The sequence below is a fragment of the Arvicanthis niloticus genome, chromosome 4 (assembly GCF_011762505.2).
Source record: "Arvicanthis niloticus isolate mArvNil1 chromosome 4, mArvNil1.pat.X, whole genome shotgun sequence".
NCBI classification, from domain to species: Eukaryota; Metazoa; Chordata; class Mammalia; order Rodentia; family Muridae; genus Arvicanthis; species Arvicanthis niloticus.
In genome coordinates, this window is record NC_047661.1 from 131,237,375 (window position 1) to 131,258,760 (window position 21,386).

Consider the following 21,386-nt stretch of genomic DNA (forward strand, 5'->3'; position numbering starts at 1 on the left):
CTAGAATTTTGAGGTATTTGTGAGATCAGAAGATGTTTAAAATCCTTAAAACCATTCTTTTCTCATTTTTGCCAGAGAGTGAGTATCCTCTTTCTCTGAAGATTTACTATTAAATTTGTTTCTATATGAAAATTCATGTAAATATCATGTCATTTTATGCACAATACAGGTTTCATTTTTTGTGTCTGTCAATGCACAAAGGCTTGTGGTATTTCCTAGGCATCTTGTGAAATTCTCACAGAAACACCAATTCAGAGAGTGATGTCACAGGGTATTATCTTCTCCTCCCTTATGGGTTTATCTACCAATTGTGGCAAAAAAAAAAAAAAAAAAAAAAAAAAAAACAACCAACAAAACACCTTTCTGTGCAGTCTAAAAGAGTGCTCCTTATTTGGGCACTTGCAACTGGAGTCTCAAATTGTATTAGCATGTACATAGACACTTATGACTGGAAAAAGACAAGCATGATGACACAATAAGAAATATCCATATCAAGTAATCCAGATACTTGCTTCCAGTTACAGGCATTATGTTGTTTTTTCTAAGAACTTGATGTAAAGTGTAACTTTTACATTCTCATTCCCTACAGGAATCTGACACTCCCTGGGACAGTAGTTTCCTGAGCTGTGGAAGTTAGCCTGTTCTTCCCTTATGCTAGAATGAAGCTAATAAATAAATAAACTATGAATTCACTCCAGCAAATATTTTGTTGTCTGAACACACTAATTCTAGTGTCTGAAAATTGGTGAGATTTTGGCATGTTTTGACCCATAAAGTACATGTTGATGACACTGGGGTTGGTGAGGTGGCTGGGATGTTGTGATGTTTGTGATGGTCTTAACCGTGAGGAGATAGGGAGATGGTGGAAGATTTGGATGTAGTGCTGGCAATCTTGAAGTAGGTTATAACTGATGGTGGCCATGCTTGTTCAGGTGACTGTAAGGATGTTACTGTTGGTAAAGTAGTGGTTAATACCAAGGTGTCAGTAGGACACATAGCTGTGATGGTTATAGGCTGATGGTATATAATGATTAAGGAAACATCTGCATATTTTATGAATATTGCCCAACTATTGTGGGAGTATTGATAACTATTGCTGGCTGTGTGCTATGAGCATCTGTAGCTCAGTTCTCATATGCATCCCTCCATGCTGAGAGGGGAGAGTAGGCTGAATGCCTGAACACCTTGTAAAGCAACATAGGCTCGTGAACTCATTGTGAACAGTGTAACTCCAAAGATATGTGAAAAGCACATGCATGGCATTTCATTCAGTGATAGTGTAGCAATTGTAGAAGACACACGGGACTGAAATAGTGTTAAAGATTATGTCAACATGGATGGAAAATATGCATTCACTAGAGGGAACACAGAAATCAAAATATTAAAAGGTGAATCAGTTCTTACTACAGAAAGGTTAACATAACCAGAGTTGCTTATTATAACCTGTGGAGAAAGAACAAAGTGTCTGTTCATCCCTCAAAGTCCTTTGGGTGTCCACTGATCAGAATTTGTCTTCATACTTTGTAGCATAGGGCTCTATAGTACGTAGTCTAGGAATATTTTCTATTATTATCAGCTTAAGATGTTACCAATTTGTATTTATGATTTTGTTCCCAAACCTTAGACATGCAGATAAGGTTTCCTCATGCTCTACATTTTCACAAACATGTAAAAGCCGTGATAGTCAATGACAGATTTCAAATACTATTAGCGCTACAAACTACATTTTGTTCTTCAGTTTGTTGCTTTCCCTGACTGGCCACTGTCCTCCAGCATGAGCAAATACCAGTAGAAATTGTGTTGTTATCACTGAGCACCTAAAATCTCCAAGTTTTCCCTTTCAGTGGCACAATCTACCCCCATACACCCTTTGAGAAACACAAGAGTATTGCACTGGCGTTCCCCAGAAGGATTAGATGGTTGACAAATACTGCTGTAATGTTTTCTTCTGAGCTCTGGGTTTGAAAGTAGAGGACATGTTTAACTATTTTATTTTTAAAAGTGCATGTGTGTGAGATGACTTAGTGGCTAATGGTACCAAGCCCAATAATCTGAGCTTAACCCCAGGGGTCACTTAGTGAAATGGAGGATCCAGTCCCTGTGACTCTGAGTTTCTCTCTTACTTCTGCAGGGCTACGGACTTGAACATACAATCTTCCTGTTTTTATCTGTAACGTGTTTGGATTATGAGTGTACCTGTCTATGGCATGCAGAGGTGGAACTGAGCCTAAGGAAGACAGTCTGCCAAATAAGCTGCATCCACAAACCAGTTTGTTTAACTCTTAAAACTCACTTCCATTGGATGAACTTCACCAGGGTCCTCTTGAGAGTACACAGCATGTGCTCCAACTTGGAAGGGTGTTTCTTTACCTTTCATTACTCACTTCTTATTGTTTCCTAATGACACTCTTTTCCCACAAACTACATGAATTTTGCATTCTTTCTCTTTACATAGTTGCGGGTATTTCATCTAACTCTTCTCCAGCCCATGTCTCTGAGGTGTTTGATAAATGAGCAAATTACAGTCAAGAATGAGAGAAGATACTTTAGGCCTACTCTCCTACTTTAGGTGATAACACCTCTGTTGCAATGACTGCCCTCCATCACAGATGAGTCAACATTTTTTGTACTTACAGAACTTAGAAGTTGCATATATATGTTATAAGCATATATATGTGTGCATATATATATATATATATATATATATATATATATATTGGTCTAACGTATATATATACACATACACATAGTGTTATATATTATATATAATAAATAAATCACATATATAATTATAGATATATTACTATATATAACTATTTATATAATTATATAGTTTATGTGTATATGTATGTATATGTATGTGTGTGTGTGTGTCTGTGTGTGATTCATTGGTCTAACATCATTGGTCTGTGGGTAACACAGACCCTGTATCAGTAATATAAATGTGGTGATTTGAATAGGTATGGCCTCCACAGACTCCTGCCTTTGACTGCTTGGACCTTATGGGGGAGCCCTTTTAGGAGGTGTGGCCTTGTTGGAGTAGGTGTGGACTTGTTAGAAGAAATAAGTCACTGTGGGCATAAGTTGTCAGGTCTTCTATGCTCAAGCTACACTCAGTACTGCACACAGTCTCTCCTTGCTGCCCATGGATCAAGATGTACAACTTTCAGCTCTGTCTCCAGTACCATATTTGCCTATATGGTGTGATACTTTCCACCGTGACTATAATGGACTAAACCTCTAAAACTGTAAGCCATCTCCAATTAAGTATTTTCCCCTATAAGATTTGCATTGGTCATGGTGTGTCTTAACTGCAATAAAACCATAAGACAATACAATGGTATAAACTCCTACCCCAAGTTTGCTGTATGAGGGTGAATTCTATAATGAACTCCAACAAAAATGTATCAATTAATTATCAGCAATAAAGTGAAGACTTCATTTTGGGGATGTAGCTGGAACTTGTAAGCCAGAATCAGACCCAAATCTGTCACCCCACAGACAGAGCCCCAGCTAGCTTGTGGACACAGATCTATGCTTTGATTATCTATTTCCTTTAAATATTAATCACTATTTTGTCCATTTCTTAACAGTTAGCTACAATTAACATTTTTATTTCTACATTTTGTGGTTACAGTAAGTATGTGCTATGAAAAAACACTATTTATTAAATTATGTATGAGGTTTAAAATGTTTTTTTCAATTTTATGCCATTGCTAATGTAACAGTCTGGTGTCTGCTTATACACACTGATCTGTGGTACAGACAGCAGAATATAATTGCTTGGTTTTAATGTTTTCAAAGTCTTCAGTTTTATACAGTGAAGGTGAGGTACCGTGTTTAGTGAGTTTAAATTTTTCATCTTTTCAAGAGCGATTTTAAATACTCAATTTCTTTTTTTTTTTTTTTGTCATCAACCAACGTTTGACATTCATGAACATTTAATTTGAAATTAGTTCTTGGGCATTAGTTCTAGAGGAATTTTAATCCACCAACATGGCTGCTCTGATCACATCCAAATACCTTCTAGGTCTGTGTGATCTGGCTAGAACACAAACAACCCATACCCCTTTAATCCCTCTGGATAGATTTATTTAGTATACACCTTTAGTCCCAAACAATGACATCTAGTTAAGGGAGAAAGTGACGAATCAGAGAAGAATTTGACAGAATTTATCATAGAGTGGAGTTGAGATCAGTGCTGTCAGATGAGAGTCAGTGCAGTAAGTGAGTGCAGTACAGTAGGGTTGAGTTCATTCATAAGTCCATGTAGTACTGTGCAGGTCATCAGAGGCAGTTGAAGCCACAGAATAAGGAGCCAGAAGAACAGATTGCCAGAGTTAGTTTGAGAGTTTGCAGAGCAATTCAGTGAGAAGCCAAGAGAAGTCAGATTGAATTAGTCAACTTGTAGAGTAGTTTGAGCTGGAACAGCTGATTTGAAACAGCCAGCCAGAGTTCAGAAAGAACTAGAAAGGGTGAGCTTATTAATCAGTAAGTCTCTGAGATGACAATTATATCTAGTGAATAAAAGTTACATTGTTACATTTACAATTACTTTATTTGTTAAAACATTTTGTTAATACTTGTATGGCTTTAAGACCACATTCTAACCTAATTGGAAAAATAAACAAATAACAGCACCAAGGATGTACTACACATGAATCAGGAAGGAAGGCTGATTCCTCTCTACTACATTAAAGATGAACAGGAGCCATCATACCGTTTTAATGCTGCCTCTGCGTGGTCATTTTGGGAGCAATTGCCCATAAGCTGCACTGCATAACTTTCTAGCTGAATAGTAATACCAATGTAAATTCTGATGTCTGACCCACTGTGCAATCCAGAAGGAATTATACTTATTGATAATCTAACAATTAATTTATATCTATCTGATAACCCATGAAAGGGGGGAGCAGAACTGAGAAAACAAGTGGCCTTCTAGATGCATGTGGAAACCTTGATGTTTACTATTACTTTAAATACTCTGAAATTCTAAAGATATGGCACCATATGCATATTGCTAGAATTCTTAGTTTTTAAGTCTGAGCAAGACTCCACAATCTGAATGTGTAATTATAATCATTTTGCTTGAATTAGACTTATGGGTATACTTAATACATTTATGAATGTACATACGTTTTGTTTTTAGCAGCTAATATCCCCTAGGTGAGAGCTAGGCTTGCTGTAGTGTCATTTGTGTTAATAGGTAACATTTTTTGTGATTTCTTTTGGAAGCGTCATTAATGCTGTTTTCATAATACTTTCAAAAAATTTACTAGAAATCTTCCTTTTGAAACATGAACTGAGGAAATATTCCTGAGAGCCTATTTAGAACTAAAGAGAAAAACTGTTAAAGTCTGAAAATCAAAAACAGCTGTGTCTTGATAGTTATATGCGCAGAAATGCACATACTGAGTTCAAGTAAAAGTTCTTTGATTTATTAAGTTTTTATTGTATTAAGCTTTTGTTTCTGAGATACGGTTTGATAGGATCACAACTTGTGATGTGCTTTTGTTTGTACTTCCAGAACTCTGTGATCATATGAAGCAGGCATGGTGCTCACTGACTGGTGGAGTTCCTCCATGTGACACATTTTCCTTTCTCAAGTCAAGATGACTCAGCTCTATAAAGTAAAAGCTGAAGTATCAACATCTATTCACTTTAATATTAAACTAATATATTAATTATTCAAAAACAACATGACATTTTAAAAGGAAAGTATTGTATGTATTTCTTGTATCCAGGGTTAGTAAAATTGTTAATATTTTTTAATTAACAAGGTAAAGATAATTAAAATGCATAAATATGAAAGACTAAAATAATCAAGATTTGTGTTTTGTTTGGTTTGGTAGTTTTTCATTTGTTTGTTTGTTTGTTCAAGACAGAGTTTCTCTATGTAGCCTTGGCTGTACTGGAACCTGTTCTGTAGACCAGGCTAGGCTTGACAGATCCATCTGCCTCTGCATCCCCTATGCTGGGATCATAGATGTGTACCACCACTACATTGTCTCAAGATTATTTTAAAATGGTTTAAAAACTAATGAAAATCCAATAAGAACTAATAGAAAGGAGGAGAATGTGTAAAGTAGACAATGAGGATATTGGGGCCATTAGTACTCCTTACACAGTGGCTGGATGTTGCTCTGCTCTGGCTCCTTCAGATACCTTACCTGCCCACCTTCTTTAATTCTTGTGATAAGAATTATCTAAATAGATGTTTTGGTTTTTGTCCTCAGAATTTTGAATCATTCAGGAAATCCAGAAAAACCTCCACAAATACATATTTTCATTGTGTTGGTGAGATAATTAGAGCCCATCTTTGAATATTTACTCTGCCCAAATTCATACAGTTGAGAGATGAACTGATCTGAAGAGCTTTTTGCTGCTACTATGACTGAACAGTATGCATTACTGTGTTACCAAGAACTATGGAAAACCAAAAGTGCTTTTAGATATAAATTAAAGCTAGATTCTGTCATCCCTGGAGGTAGCCAGACCTTAGGAGCCAATATTTAGCATTACAATAGATAGCAAAAGACCAAATTTCAGCAGACAGCGTTTGAGATCTGAAAACAAATGTAAAATGCGAAGTATGAGTTTTCAGATGGTAGATATTCATGATGCATTTTTTTTGAAAAATTTTGGAATCAATAAAAATATTTTAAAATGATGCAGCAGCATGCATTTATTGAAAATATATTAATTAATGAAAACGTTTTAAAACCATGAGTCTTGCTGAAATCATACCAATTAAATAATGAATTTTGCAAAGCACAAATACACTGAGGCCATGATGCACGTTCCTTTTGCTGTCTTACCTGGCTGCTGTTGTGATGGTTTGGCTGCTCACCAAATAATGTATGTGAAGTAGTTGGCTGCCAATACTTCATTGCTGCAGGACACGTTTTACACTGGGAATAAACATTTTATACTGCAACATGTTAGACATACACAATATAATTTGACAAGTGTTTTTAATGAATACAAATTTACTAAAAGAGGAAAACTGAATTTACCAAAGTGTTACTACCTGCATTTCTATACTTAAAATTAGTGGAATTCTGTTTTTTTCTAATATAAAAACCCTATGACACTCTTAATCTTTATTTACTATTTTTCTGAACTACAAATTTTGTGTCAGTAAAACAAGATCATGTGGTGTGCTGGATTCTAGATCAATAAGATTCCAGGTAAAAATCTATTAAATGTTACCTTGAAAGAAATTTTAATGTCACTACAATTTCTTTGTAAGGAATATTGGAAATATATCAAATAGTTTCTGTTACATTAATATGAAATCCTGTGTTCTACACTTAAAATAAATTATAGCAATAGATCACTCTAATAGACAGTATTTTGATTATGTAAAGCCTTAGGTATGGAATAAGTAAGCTACCCAAATTTGCAGACATTAGTAACACAGTGATCTATTCATCCACCATCCATCATCTATCTGGCAAATCCCATCAGCTTATACAGCACTATGTCTAGGGCATTAAGGGCTCCAAAGATTTATGTAACATGTATTTTATCCTTAAGGTCACTGTGGTGAAGTTATCAAGATATGTCACTCTTAAGAGTAGATATAAAAAAGGACCATAGTGAATATGTGAGCCATTTTGACAGATTTCTACACTAAGTGTTCGAGAATGGAATATAACTCATGCTGTTTTTACTGAGCATTAATAATATGTCTGTCTCCACAAACAAAGGACCCTGTAGAAAAAAGGAGTTTGGACTTTGAAAAAGCATAGGGAATTCAATAGAAAACAGGACAAAGGCATGAGCCTTAATGTTTAATGTAATATGTCAACACAAGGAATATATTACAGTTCATACTTATCACCCACACTAAAAAGGACTGGGCTTCAAAACACCAAATGAGGTGTTCAGATAACATCCTATGATGCCCCGCCAATTTTCTCTTGTCATTTGGCCTGACTTCATCATGCTAATGTCAGTTTCCTTATTTAAAAAAAAAGAAAAGAAAAAAGCATTAATTAAAATGGTATAAGTAAACAGTGAAGATGAATATGCTCAAAACTGAATGAAAAACAGATTAAAAGCTTTATGTTAGCAGTCACTGGCCTGGCTGATATAAAGTATAGGATAAAGCACATATTCCTTAGTCAGCTTTAATATTAAACGTTTGGAAAATGCATGTATTGAAAGCAACACTGCAGGTTTAAGCCGAGGCTGGTGAGAAGTAGAAGAAACAAAACATGAAATATCTCTGAGCATATTTATGGATACAGTTATTACACATGGAACACCATTTCTCGGGTCATGTCAGGGTCTCAGCTGTAACAGTGCATATGATCTTCATCCAGAAAATATAGAGCATTTACTATAAATCTAAAATATTCTAGAACACCCTGTTGTGACTATTATACTACATTGAACCTACAGTATTGAAAAAGGCAGAAATTTGTTATTATGGAGATCTGTATTATATTTGACTAGATAAATGTTTAAAAGTAGTTTCAAAAATAATGCATTATCTTGAAATTGGAGAAATGACTCAGTAGTTATGAGAGCTGGCTACCGGATCATAAACACGACATCCTAGTGTTTTATATATATATATATATAAAATACACATATATATATATATCATATATATATATATATGATGTGTGTCTAAAGTTATCAGCTGTCCTTGAATAAAACAATCTGAGTGAATGTCATGAGCATTATACTCATGACATGTCCAAGAAATCTGTATGGCACATGAGCTTTTTTATGGTGCAACATTGAATGCTCACCTATCTTTATACATCAATATATTTAAATTTTATATAGTTTTGTCATAATTCTTCACACTGCTTGATAAAATTTCTGAATTTAGTGGAGGAAAAAGTTTTGTGGAATTTTTCTAAATTAATGTTCATCTGCATCTAATATCATTTATCATAAAAATATTTGCCATTTGCCTTTCCTAGTCTCATCTATTTTATGTTTTAATTTCAATCAGATTGACTGAATAATTCTTATTTCATTTTACTGCATTATCTATCGACTATTTGATTATATTGATTTGGGGGGTTCATAAGAGATATGAATAATTCATCACAATGCAATAATGATGAAAAATATATATAGGTATTTGTAATGTTTAAAGGGCATCTTTGTTACTTTTTATTGCCATAACAAAACATCATGATCAAGGTAACACAAAAGAAAGATTTTTCACTTGGAAACTGTGGAAAGATCTCCACAGTTCTATCCGGTTAGAGTCTATGATCATTATTGTGGGAAGCATGGGAGCAGGTAGGCAGGCAAGCATCATGCTGGAGCAGTAGCTGAAAGCTCACAAATTGAGACAATAAATAGAAGGTAGAGATAGACAGACAGATAGACAGACAGATAGATAGATAGATAGATAGATAGATAGATAGATAGATAGATAGATAGATAGATAGATAGATAGATAGATCAGATAACATATAGGGAAAGGGAGATAGAGGAAGGTTGTATAACATGAGCTTGAAACCATAAAGCCCATCTTCAGCAGCACACCTCCTTTAACAAGGCTACACCACATAATCCTTTCCGAAGAGTTCAATCAATCAGGGACTAAGTATTCAAATATGTGAGACTACTTGTGGGAGGGGCATCCTCTTTTGAACACAACTGGCTTATTAAGATATGCTTCGTTTTTCTTTACCTCCTCTCTGTCACTGTCCATGCCCACACTTACAATAACTCTTCAGTATGTTATGCTACTTCTGCTCCTTACCACTACCTCTTTTACAAGCAGCATAATGGAAACAGGACTATATTTCAGCTATTTAAACATTTCATTCCCGTTTCCATGATCTTATGCCTTTATGCAGGTATTTCTTTCTCTTTGCATCTTTATCTATTGAACAGTTTCCATAGATGATTGCTGTAACACAAAGTTACTAGTAATTATTTCAGCTTTTCTACCTATAAAAAAGGTCTTTATTATTAGTTTGTTTTTAGAAGAAATGCTTAGGGATTCTGGCTTACTCTTCTCTTTTGAAAACATTGATGTACTGATGTACCATATTTTGAGAAGAAAACTGTTTCTGTAATTTTTTTCATGTTTTCTGTGTGTGTGTATGTGTGTGTATATATTTCAAAAATTTGTTTTATTGAAAATATATTTTTCTCATGTAATACATCCTGATTACAGTTTACGCCCTCTCTATACATTTGTGGGAAGATGATATATAGTTATATCTATATCATTTATACATGTTGATATATGATAATACAAAACCCAACACGTTAGAATAAGAAACACAAACAAGAGACAAAAATGCCACCAGAAGCAGATATAGATACAGAGACTCAAAAATCTGACAAAAGCACTAACCTGGAAGCTATAATGTATGTACAAAAGACCTATAAAGTAAAAAAGGAGAAAATATACATAAATAAAAATTTTAAATAATATAAAATATTAAGAATACCCTATCATTATGAGTAGTTTGTTTCACCAGTGAAACTCCCTTGGAGAAAACTGGATTTTCATTTGCAACTGGTCATCAATTGGAAATAGCTTCTGGACTATACATGGTGCCATGTGTTTACCTTTCCTTCCAGCTCTAGGACTCTGCCTGGTGCAAACAAATGCAGACCACATGCATGGTGCCTTGGTCTCTTTGAGTTCTAGTGAGCTTTGCTCATGTTGACTTACAGGACCTTCTTTTCTTGATATCCTCTAGCTCCTGTGGTTCTAAAAGGCTTTCATATACACTTTTGTGAGTTTTCCTGAGGTCTGAGGTGGGGTGTTTAATGAAGACATGCTGTTTAAGTTTGAGTGTCCCAAGGTCTCTCACACACTGCATTTGGCTGACAGCATGTCTCAGTACTTGTTCCCATCTACCGAAGTAGGACTTTCTCTGATGATTGCTGAGCAATGCACTGATCTATGAGTATAGCAGAATGTCATTAAGAGTCATTTTTGGTACATTGTTTTAGTAGAATAGTATATTTAGTTTTGCACTTTCCACCTAGGATACCTAATCTCAGGTTCTTGGTCTCCCAAGCAGTGTTGCATATTAGTTCCATCTTGGAGTGGGCCTTAAGTCAAATCATGTCATGATTGGTTACTCCCATGAGCTTTGTGCCACCATTGCCATTGCACGTTTTGCAGGCAGGAAAACATTGTAGAACAAAGATTTTCTGGCTGGATTGGTGTTTTAGTTCTACTTTGATAGCATGCTGAGAACCTTCCTGTTCTAAAGATGCTAGTACATAGGGTTTAAGGTTGTATGTAGGCACAAACTTGACTTCTCCATGTTCATTGTATTGTGTATTCAGCAATGGGGGCTTGGAATCTGTATGTAGAGAACCAATCCTTGGCAAAACCCTGGGTTGTTTGGTGATTAACCTGGGACCCCTTGAACAACAACTTAATTAGATACAACCTACTCCTTATACTGTAAACTTCATGTGGTGACAAGAGGTGCACTGTTGGGGATCTGTCTCCCTCAGTGTGTGGGAGACAGTAACAATGTCATTTAAATTGCACTCACATATGTATATATGTGAAGAAGCTTTTACTGTATTAGGTGTTTATACTAAAAATCATTCTTAGGTGAGTTAACCCAGACCTAGAAAGACAAACATGATTTGTATTCACTTAAATGTAGATATTAGCTGCTAAGACAATGGTAAACATGCTATAATTCATAGAATTATAGAAGCTATGTATAGAGCAAGGAACAATGGAGAACATACTTATCTCCTTGGAAAGGGACCTAAAATAGTTACTTTTGGAAGAATGAAGGTGGGGGGCTAGAAATAGAGAATCAATTGTGGGGGAAAGAGAGGGATAAGGAAAGAAATATGGGGAAAGAAAACTAAAATTAAGGGCCATTAGATTTTTTTTAAAATTACAACCAGTCATACTAGGTAATTTTATGATAATATGCTGTGATGTTTTAGTTTTATTTCTAAAATGAATCTTGGGTATATATTGAGAACTCAAGCCAGAGAATGATTTTCACTCACATTTTGACAATGAGATAAGTTAATATTATTCAATCTGTATACTTATATTTCTCAATAAATTGTTTATTAGAATAAACACTTTTGCCAATTATTGTTCATTTGATATTTTTGGACATTATATTTGGCCCTTTGAAATTAACCTGTAGGACAGAAACACTGTTTTTCATGTTTGTTTTCACTTTGGTTTAGTTCTTTGTTTTACATTTGTGAAAGTCACTTCTCTTTTCTTTTGCAATATGTGATGTACTTAACTCAGTGTGGTATATTCTTCAACTCATTCATTGTACTTGGCACATTTAGGAGTTAAATCTTTTCTCTATCTATCTATCTATCTATCTATCTATCTATCTATCTATCTATCTATCTACCTATCTGGTGATTTGATACTATATTCATCTAGCAAGATAAAAATAGTACATTCATCACTAGATTACAATAGCAGACAAATGATTCCTCCTGTGTTGAAAATCATATATCCAATCAGAAAGCAATAGGTCACAATCATAACACTATTACACTCATGGACACATCTTGCCACATAGGTCATTACTATATTTTACAGATTTCATAGCTAGATAAAACTGTTGACCCAGAAGTTGAGATAGTACATTCATTCTTATGAAAGACCCCCAGTAGGGATAAAGCTCCCAGGACAATACCAACATGATTTTCTGAGACCTGGTATCAAAATGTATAGTGCCTTCAGCAGTCAGACTGTACCATCATTTACAGTGGGAAACCAAGAGCAGTGACTTGTATGGGAATCATTTGGACCATTTTTGCCAGTATAATAACTCCTAAAGAGATATTTCATACCTAATTCTAGCCTTTTTATTTTTCAACCTAAAGGTTTAGACATATATTAGTCATTTATTGATAAATTAAAGTATTTCAAAGTTAATCATTTAAAAATATAAATTTGTTTTCTCCAAGATTTTATGGATGACATGACCAGGCATTGTTTTGCTATGCCTTTTTTTTGTGGGTCTCTAGTATGCATGGATATCATTATATTTTCAGTAGTTCAGGGTTTTTTTTTTAAACAAGGTTAAGTGGGTGTTGCCATTATTAAGTGCCTGCAATATTGGGATATAATTTTCTGATTGGCTATAAGTCACATTTCATTCCAAACTTGTAGAAACCTCTGCAGGTTACACCTCTTCCCTCTTCAGTTGTCTCTCTGGTTGGTAGATTACTGCTCTAAAGAGAGTGTGAAACTCACTTTTGGAGAGGAGCAGAACTGTCACTAAGGGTTCCACATCCATCACCTTCTCATTAAATACAAAACCAGCCAGCTTGAACTTCTTAACTGAAAATGTTATTCACCTTCACCATATAACAAGATCTAAATACAGTTATGAACCCACTAAATTTGCAGCCTATGCATGAACATAAAGAGTCAGTGTTGTGAAGGGCATATATCCTAAGGGCCAAAGCCAAGTTGACCATTTATATGTTGCCTCACACACTTAATAGACAAACTATTTCTTAGACTATTACTAATTTTTCTCCATCCCTTTTATGAATACTCTATCCAAAGCTACTCTGAGATTTTCATAATCTTACTGTTCAGAAGAACACCTTCTAGCCAAGTGTGATCTTTGGCTACTATGCTACATTCTTTTTTATGTGATTTTCTTTTCACTTATCAATGTTAATGTGACTTATTAATGTTAACATGAACTCTTCAGATGACTTCCATGAAGACATCATTGGTCCTTTCTTTGTGCATCTCTGTCTCCTGTCCAGGATGCTTACTGTAAACTTCTCCCCTTTTGCCTTTCCAGAAGTAATTTCCTTTCTATAAATCATGAATAACCAGATGTTAACACCAGGTAGTGAGTAGAGGTCCTGAGGACCAACCTTATATTTGCTGTCTCTTAGCACTGCTATTATCTGGCTTTCAATGTTTGTTTTTCCTTGGTGTGTTCATCAGAATCTTTATTGTCTTGAGATAGAAAGACCTTACTCCATCTTGTCAAGAAGAAAATTAAACCTATTATACCGCCTTTCTCTTTCCCAATTCATAATTACATTATGTCTCTTGCACTCCAAAATGCTTTGGTCCAAAAAGGCTGGAGGATATTTTCTTCATTTATTGGCATTCAGTCTATTGCTTACCAATGCCTTCTGTTAACCCAGTTTCTGAATTGTCTCAAATATCATATGTCTTACGTCTTCCCAATGAACTCTATAGTTTCCTCAATCTCTGAGATCTCTTGTATTCTATTGTCTTTGAATTATTAATGGTGAATAAAATATTTCCCTCTTTAATTTTTCCTCAATTGTTGATGTTCTGTGGTTTTGTTTTACATTTTTGTTGCTGATTCTTTATGGAAGTCTTTCTTGGATTTAAAGGCTTTGCTTCTGTTTTAAATTTCTTTCTCTTCTAAAAATATTAAAAAGCTTGATCAAACTCCACACACTCTTGTATTATTGTAGGTCACATGATTATTCATCTTAAGTATGTAAAGCTTTTAAGATCCATGTATAGAATATTCTTATGGCACATCTTATTCCTGCTTCTCCATTTGAATGTACTCATAAATACCTAAATACACGCTTCACTCCTGCATATTGATAGCTGTAATACAGCATAAAAAGGCTCGTTGCTTCAAATCAATTATGCTGACATCTGGAGGAGTCTTGACAAGTGACCACATTCTTCTGAGTGTTGGTGCTATTTTTAGATTATGTCTTGGCTGTTGCGAAAGAGTCAGGTCAAACGAGGACAAGGTGCTTCATATTTCTTCTAAGCAGAATAAGAAAAACAAAGAAAGATGAAGCTCCTAGAAGGGTGAATACTATCAAATTAACTGTTTGCTAAGGCATGGCTGAGACACTGCAGTTTGTATGCTGATATACTGTTAAGAATCATTGTGGTGGTAGCTATGTCAGATTTTGAATTAACAAATGATATATTCTTTATCAAGGAAAATATTTCTGTGGGCGGAGAGCAATTGTTATTGACACTGCCTAAACACGTGTTTAATTTCAGGGACTTTCATAATGAATTAACTACATAAAGAAACTATAGGTAGGAGGAAGGGTCTGTAAAGTCACAGGGAGATGGACAAAAAAAAGGGGGTTAGAGTGTATGTGACGTTGTAGAAAAGTTAGGGACTTATTGGGAGCTCAAGGACATTCTCAGGTGGGTAGAAGAGTGTGGGAGACACGAGGAATTATAGGGAAATAAGATCTAAGGATGATGATGTGCTCCAATGAAAATGTCACCATAGAACTCATCACTGTATACACTAAGCCGTGTCCACCCCATCTCTTACTATAGCTCTGACAGTCTTAAGAAGGGAAACACAGACTTAGTGTCACGTCTGTAACTTAATATCAAGTACATTTCACAGCAAGCATAGACAGCATGTTTATCTTTACCTCTACAATCTTATTCCTAAAGAACTTGCACAGTTATGTGTCAATTGTATGACATTTAAGAATGTATGCAGAGAAATATAGTTAAGTACCTAAGCCAGGAGGCATGGATTGTGGTAAATTACATGATTTCTCAGATCTGGTGTCCATGCTACTTCCCCACTAGTACTAGAGACTTAAGAACTGGAGTTTGAGTCAGGCTAACTTGTCACCACATACTACTCCTTCATCAAGAAAGTATTCACCAAAAAAGTTGATTGTCTCTTTTGTGATAAATAACTCACACTTATATGTTTCTGTGTGCATGTGTACATGCCTGAGCACTCAAATATCATGGTGAACAAATGGAGGTCAGAGGCTAACTTGAAAGTATTTTCTTCCTTCCGACATTGTGAGTCCTGGATAAAACTCAGTTTACCTAGGTTTAAGAAAAATGTCTTTGCTGAGCTTTCTTCTAGCAGAAGACTCAACTCACCCACAGAGTATCCCTGGGATTGCTCTTTTACCAGATGAAGTATGGGAAGGATAATCTAGAACCACCAACCACAGACTATCTATAATTTTCATCACATTGTGAATCCCTGGGGCCCATCTGAATCCTAATTTATCTTCTCAAGTGCTAGAATCTGTTTGTGCAAAACAATCACATGATGCTTATAAGTGAGAATGTTTACATAGTTGTTCTAAAAGTAGAGATAGTCAGCATTTTTTAATATGTGGAAAACACCGTTAATTAAATGATACTTCTTGTTTGGAGCAGGTCATCTGAACTAATTGTCTTCTGGAGACAGAGCATAATGTGATTAACCATGGTACCATGCAAAACTGTGAGTCCTGGGTTGGAAGTAATGGATCCTTGCAGAGAATGGAGATACATTTCCCAGCACTTGCCTTTGAGCTAAGAACTGAAATATGAGATGGAATTTAATAGACAGGAAAAAGTTGAAGAAAGGCATTCTGGGACAATGGCTCAAAACAAATACAGGAAAATGTGAATGAGTCATAATGGGCTCTGGAGAGTGACAGGTATATGGAGAGACTTGAACTCATGTCAGCCTCCTGTGACTTCAGTCTGGTACAAGATTATTCCCTGAGTGAATAACTACAGAATAGAACTAAATGTATTCTAAATACTTAACTGTATGCTGGGTTTGGCTGTAGTTGGATGCTGCTCTTACAAATGAGCATTTTAAGGCTCACAAGTTCAAGGTCATTATCGTGGACTTCACTTCAGTCAGTATCCAACATTATCCTCCTTAAAACACACAGGGTTGAAGAGCTTCGGTTACTGTACATTGACTCAGTTTCAAAACTAGAAGACCTAGTTTACAAAAGTTTGGCCGATTCCTTCCATACACAAAGCAAGTCTATGTAGAGTTTGCATACAGTATTCTTGCATGAATTTTGAATCTGCTATTTTTAAAATTTCCTGCATTTCTAAAGTCCTTGAAAGTGAAGTTCATCAGTCCATCTCTATTGCATAGACATGAGGGCATTGACACAGAGCTGGGGCAGATGGAGAAGTTGTTGTCCTCCTCTCTGTCCTCAGGTACATTTACCTCCCAACTTCTGCTACCCGGTTATATATAACAATCATGATTTTGTGTGGACTGCATATGGCCCCAGTGTAATCCAAAGACAGTTTGAGGGCAATCATGAGGGTAATCATTTGAGTAGTGGCTGTAGAAGACCCACTTGGACAAAGCTCCTCGCACTCCATCCATTTAGATACACATTGGCTGTGGGTATCCGCATCTATTTCTGTAAGCTGCTACGTGGAGCCTCGCAGAGGAAAGTTATGCTAGGCTCCTCTCTGCAAGCATATTAGAGTATCAATAATAGTGTCGTGGAATGGTTCTTGCCCATGGGATGGATCTCAATTGGTTAGCCACTCTGTCAGACACTTCTCTATCTTTGTCACTCCATATCTTGTAGGCATGACAGTTTTTGGGTAGAAGGCTTTGTGAGTGTTTGCTGTCCTTATCCCTCCACTGGGAGTCCTGCCTCACTACAGGAGGCGGTCACTTCAGGATCTCTATCTCCCACTGCTAGGAGTCTCAGCTAAAATCCCCCCCCCCCCCCCAGTAGACATCCTGAAGCCTCCTCCTGTCTCAGGTCTCTGGAGCTTCCTGAAGATTGCCTCCCTATCCCCAACCCCCAGCAGATTTCTGTTCTCTTTCCCCTGCTTTCCCTATACTTGATCACCCCTTCTGCTCCCCTCTCTAACCCCCTCCCACCTAGTTCTTTCCATCCATCCACTATCAATATTTACTTTATTTCCCAAAAGGAAAAGAAGATCAACAGAGTCAACTAACACAGATCCTTGAGGGCTCCCAGAGACTGACTCACTAATCAAAGAGCATACCTGGGCTGGACCTAGGCCCCCACACATATGTAGCATATGTGCATCTTGGTATTCATGCATCCCCCAACAACTGGGGCAGAGGCTGTCCCTAAAATTTTGCCTAAATGAGGATTCTGTTCCCCTAACTGGGCCACCTTGGCTTCAGTGGGAGAGGATGTTCCTAGTTGTGCAGTGACTTGACGTGTGGCATAGGAGGGTAGAAGGTAATGATACCCAGAGACAGGCTTCCCCTTCTCAGTGGAGAAGAAGAGGGAGGAATAGAAGGGTCTTCATGAGGGAGTATTGGGAGGAGAGGGAGTGATATTGGTATATAAAGTTAATAAACAAATCGAATTTCATAAACATCACAGAAGACCAGCTTGGGGTGGTGTCTATCAAAACCGGAGAGAGCTCTGTGAAAAGCAGAGTTGCCATCCAACAGCTAGACAAATGCAACAATTCATCTTTATCAACAGTATCCAGTAGGTACAGAACATTGTTGACACTTGGACTTTAGCCCACAAAGCTCACGTCAGTGCCAGTGGAGGTGCTCAGAAAGCAAAAGTGCTTGCTGTCAAGTCTAATGACCTAAGTTTTATCCACAGCCCCACATGCTGGAAAGAGAGAAGCAAGTTCCTTATATTGTTCTATGACTTCCATATGTATACGTTGGTATGCATTCATATGTGCACAAACACGGGTGTGCACATGCACATAGACACACACATACACAAATAAATGTAATGAAATTTTAAATGAAACACATTTCAGATCTTTTCATCCCCTGAAATATAAGCACTTTTATTCTCTGAGTACCTTCACTGGCTCTGAAATGAGCTTTGAGGGCTAAAGTCCAAGTATCAACAATGTGAGTAAAATCCTGTAATTTGCGTCATATTTAGTAAAAAATTAATTGACTTTTTCCATGCACATAACCACCAAGCAAGGGAGAACACTGAGTAGCTTTAATTTTACGCAGAACAAACATTTCTTTGCCTCCCTGAAGACAATTGAATGCAGTGCCAGTCCTAAGGATACTTGGGGACTTAGGCATAAGTGACTGAGATCCACGTACTTGACTTGCCTTGGCTGACCTGTGAACCAGATACTGTCCCACTGAAAGTGATCTAGAAAAGAAGGAAGGTCCAAGGTCTCATTTTCTTTCTCTGATGTCAGTTGCTGATTTGCATGCTTCTTGGCATTGTTGGGCTAATGCAGATGGCTCATCCAATCCACAAAGAATTTTCTCTGCCCAACACTGGCTAATTTGTACTGTAGAAGACAGCTTGCCTCAGGGTCCCAACAATTAGAGCTGCCATTCTCCCAGTTGAACACTCTCCTGAGTCAGGGCAGTAGCTATCCTATGGTTACTGTCTAGGTGGCTGTGCTTTGGTGCCTGGAAGTGCCTCTTTTGGTCAAAGGATTATTTGCACAAGCCAGCTGAGTGACAGAGCTCTCACCTAATGCATTTTCCAACTAACTGATATCTTCTACCAATTTTTTTTTGGTGCTTTTGAGACATCTTTCTTCCTGGCTGGCTATGTATGCCCTGAGCTTTTGGAATTATTTCTTCTTTCCTCTCCACTGGCAGCATCTAACCTTTCTTATACTCTCTGCTGGCAACATGTAACAGTCCACCAACCAAAGGAAAACTGTAATTGAAGATTTGTGGCACAAAGTTTTTTCTTAATAAGCTAATGTCATCCGATTTCACAGCAGTGACAATTAGGTTCAAGAGGAAGTCAGAAGTTCCCCTGTGTTCATGAGGCCTGTAAGCTGAAGCAGGACTAATTATAAGACAATTTTAACTTTCAGAGAAACCAGCATGAGTGCAATGTAGAATACTGGTAAGAATAAGCTTTGAAAGCCATCCAGAAGCAATCCCTAATCTCACTGCCTGCTAGCTCATGATAAATTCACTTCTTGTCATAGACCATATGTATAATTTTACAAGGCAGTCTCCATGCTTTTAAATGAAATTATCCCATCTAGTTACTTACAGAGAAGCAATGATTAAGTGTGGAGTGCTCTCTTTGAGATGTAGAGTTGATGTTTTTTTGGGCTCTAATATTGTTCTCATGGTAAGTGGGATGCTGTATCCGCTTATTCTTCTTCATCTGCTTCCTAGTCTATGGTGAAGGTAATAGACAAGTTACAGAGGAGTGAACAATCAGTGGAGCTAGGTAGAGCAACTCAAAACTATGATGAGATATTAACCATCTTCATATTAAAGACAGCTAAGTGCTGAATGCAAAAAAAAAAAGATGATAATTCGCATGGAAAAGGTATAGGAAAAGGAACTTTGGGACATTGTTGGTACAAATGTCAAGTCAGTGCAACTGATGTAAACAGTTTGTAGTTATAGGAGTAACAGAGGACCCAGCAGCTGTAGAAATGGTGTATTTTGAAAGAACATGCACCCCATCAGCTGAAGAAGCATCTCGATTCTTCTATTTACTGCACTACGGCTCACAATGGTTAAGCGATGTGAACAACCTAAATGCCATCTATTGATGGATAAAAAGCCTCAATACTTATAGAGAGTGGAATGTTATTGAGGTATGTGAAAACAAAATCGTATCACCTGTGACACCTTGATAGCATCTACCTGTTGATAAAAGCTCAGTTGTGTAGAGTTGGGCCCCATCATTATGTAAAGTGAAATAAGTCAGGCATGGAAATATATTATTTATATGTGGACTCTAAAAAATGTTGATCACATAGAAATCAAGAGTAATCTGGAGGTTACCAGAGAGTAAGGAAGGTAGGTAGGAAGATGGATCTGCTTAAGTTTGACCAATAGACATAGCAGATGTAAGACAGTCTGGTATGATGGCATGTGATAATGATATGCAATGTGTTTCAGAAGAATTCAAAATATTTCCACATAGAAATATGTTTAACCCTGTTTAAACATCACAAGTGTGTGCACACATCAAATAATTACTTGGCATACTCCATTAATATGAGTAATTACAGAGACAGGATCTTGCTAGGTAGCCCAGGCTGCTGCCTTAGAATGAGGGAACATCCTATTTCAGCCCCTGGAATTCCGAGACTACAGGTATGAGCTGGTAACTTTGTGATGGCTTTGTAGCAGTTCACCATGGCAAATGAAATCCCGTAGATGGGGTCAGTGGTCTTAACTTCTGCTGTAGATTTTGGTCAAAAAATATCAGTTGCCACAAACAAAAGTAGATTATGAGGACTGGTTGCATTCCTTGAATAAACACAACTCTTGGTATGTAGGAAGCATTTCAGGATAGACTTGTAAGAACGGAGAAAGGGAGTTGCTATGGTTTTGGATACGTAAGCACATCCTGAAAGAACCCACAGGGACATAGTACCGACCAGACAGGATTTCACTGGTTTCCTGTACAAATTACAGTCGAAATATAAATTGAACAGCCATTCTTTAAATATATATTTGACCTGCTCTTTGATAACTCAATGCATGTATAAAGACTATCTGCCATACCCACCTCTATTCCATTACTGTCTCTATTACCTTTCTTCCTCAGTCTCTTTTCCATATTTTTATCATTTTGTTTGTCTTTGTCAATTTGTCTTCAGTGGATACATAACAGAAGACAATGTGTTTCCTCTCCAGAGTCCATCTAGACCTAACAGTTCAGTGCCTATGAGGTTCTCTTCGACTTATGATTAATGG